Below are 2500 nucleotides of genomic sequence, written 5' to 3' on the forward strand. Positions count from 1 at the left end.
CGAAAATGTTGGTTTTGGAAAACTGGCTGGACTCAATCCTCACAAATGCCTCCAAAGTGATGTGGGAGAAGTTTGGGATCAAAAGGAATTGATCTTGACATGGTTGGTGCAATGCCAAGTTCATGATTTTGGTGTTTTGGCTTGATTTTGTGGCTTGGTGGTGATTTTGGTGAAAAACGAAAATCATGGTTTTGGAAAACTGGCTGGACTCAATCCTCACAAATGCCTTCAAAGTGATGTGGGAGAAGTTTGGGATCAAAAGGAATTGATTTTGACATGGTTGGTGCATAGCCAAGTTCCATGATTTTGGATTTTTGGCTTGATTTTGTGACTTGGTGGTGATTTTGGTGAAAAACGAAAATCATGGTTTTGGAAAACTGGCTGGACTCAATCCTCACAAATGCCTCCAAAGTGATGTGGGAGAAGTTTGGGATCAAAAGGAATTGATCTTGACATGGTTGGTGCATAGCCAAGTTCATGATTTTGTGACTTGGTGGTGATTTTGGTGAAAAACGAAAATGTTGGTTTTGGAAAAGTGGCTGGACTCAATCCTCACAAATGCCTCCAAAGTGATGTGGGAGAAGTTTGGGATCAAAAGGAATTGATCTTGACATGGTTGGTGCATAGCCAAGTTCATGATTTTGTGACTTGGTGGTGATTTTGGTGAAAAACGAAAATGTTGGTTTTGGAAAAGTGGCTGGACTCAATCCTCACAAATGCCTTCAAAGTGATGTGGGAGAAGTTTGGGATCAAAAGGAATTGATCTTGACATGGTTGGTGCATAGCCAAGTTCATGATTTTGGTGTTTTGGCTTGATTTTGTGGCTTGGTGGTGATTTTGGTGAAAAACGAAAATCATGGTTTTGGAAAACTGGCTGGACTCAATCCTCACAAATGCCTTCAAAGTGATGTGGGAGAAGTTTGGAATCAAAAGGAATTGATCTTGACATGGTTGGTGCATAGCCAAGTTCATGATTTTGGATTTTTGGCTTGATTTTGTGGCTTGGTGGTGATTTTGGTGAAAAACGAAAATCATGGTTTTGGAAAAGTGGCTGGACTCAATCCTCACAAATGCCTTCAAAGTGATGTGGGAGAAGTTTGGGATCAAAAGGAATTGATCTTGACATGGTTGGTGCATAGCCAAGTTCATGATTTTGGTGTTTTGGCTTGATTTTGTGGCTTGGTGGTGATTTTGGTGAAAAACGAAAATCATGGTTTTGGAAAAGTGGCTGGACTCAATCCTCACAAATGCCTCCAAAGTGATGTGGGAGAAGTTTGGGAGCAAAAGGAATTGATCTTGACATGGTTGGTGCATAGCCAAGTTCATGATTTTGGTGTTTTGGCTTGATTTTGTGGCTTGGTGGTGATTTTGGTGAAAAACGAAAATCATGGTTTTGGAAAACTGGCTGGACTCAATCCTCACAAATGCCTTCAAAGTGATGTGGGAGAAGTTTGGGATCAAAAGGAATTGATCTTGACATGGTTGGTGCATAGCCAAGTTCCATGATTTTGGATTTTTGGCTTGATTTTGTGACTTGGTGGTGATTTTGGTGAAAAACGAAAATGTTGGTTTTGGAAAAGTGGCTGGACTCAATCCTCACAAATGCCTTCAAAGTGATGTGGGAGAAGTTTGGGATCAAAAGGAATTGATCTTGGCATGGTTGGTGCATAGCCAAGTTCCATGATTTTGGATTTTTGGCTTGATTTTGTGACTTGGTGGTGATTTTGGTGAAAAACGAAAATCATGGTTTTGGAAAAGTGGCTGGACTCAATCCTCACAAATGCCTTCAAAGTGATGTGGGAGAAGTTTGGGATCAAAAGGAATTGATCTTGGCATGGTTGGTGCATAGCCAAGTTCCAAGATTTTGGTGTTTTGGCTTGATTTTGTGACTTGGTGGTGTGCCAAGAATCATGAAATTTTCAAAGTGGTGGTTTTTGAGTTTTGTTGGTTGGAAAGTGTCACAAATGCATGCAGAATGAGGTCTAGAAAGTTTGGTATCAAAACCAAGCCATCTTGATGTGGTTTTGAATTTTTGAAATGTTGGAAAATAGAGGGTTTTGAAAAAAATTCATGAAAATTCGAAACCTTGGCCAATCCTAACGAAACTTGGTGGGCACCTTCTTGATATTATTATGGGATGGACTGGAAAAAATCACGCAAAAATACGGTGTCTAGATACGTTTTTCCATTTTTCCCGATTTTCCACATTTCGGGTCTTTGGAAAAATAAAAAAAATACTTCCCCATGTCGAAAAATTCTAATTTTTTGCAGGCAATGTTGTACCATTTTTATGAGGATCCCTGCAAAAAATCTCGTGAAAATTCGTTCTCTAGGTCCCAAAACAGAACTTATGTCTACTCAAAAAAAGTGTATCTACTTGTACAAAAGTGGCTTTTGCATATTTAGCTATTATAGGGGGGGGGTGTTCCTCAATGCAGCCAGCTCTTGCACCATGGAAAATTCTGGTGCGGTCCCTTCATTCCCCCCTGTTTTGGCTTGC

Source organism: Phaseolus vulgaris, chromosome 3, assembly GCF_051622355.1.
Source record: "Phaseolus vulgaris cultivar YP4 chromosome 3, ASM5162235v1, whole genome shotgun sequence".
NCBI classification, from domain to species: Eukaryota; Viridiplantae; Streptophyta; class Magnoliopsida; order Fabales; family Fabaceae; genus Phaseolus; species Phaseolus vulgaris.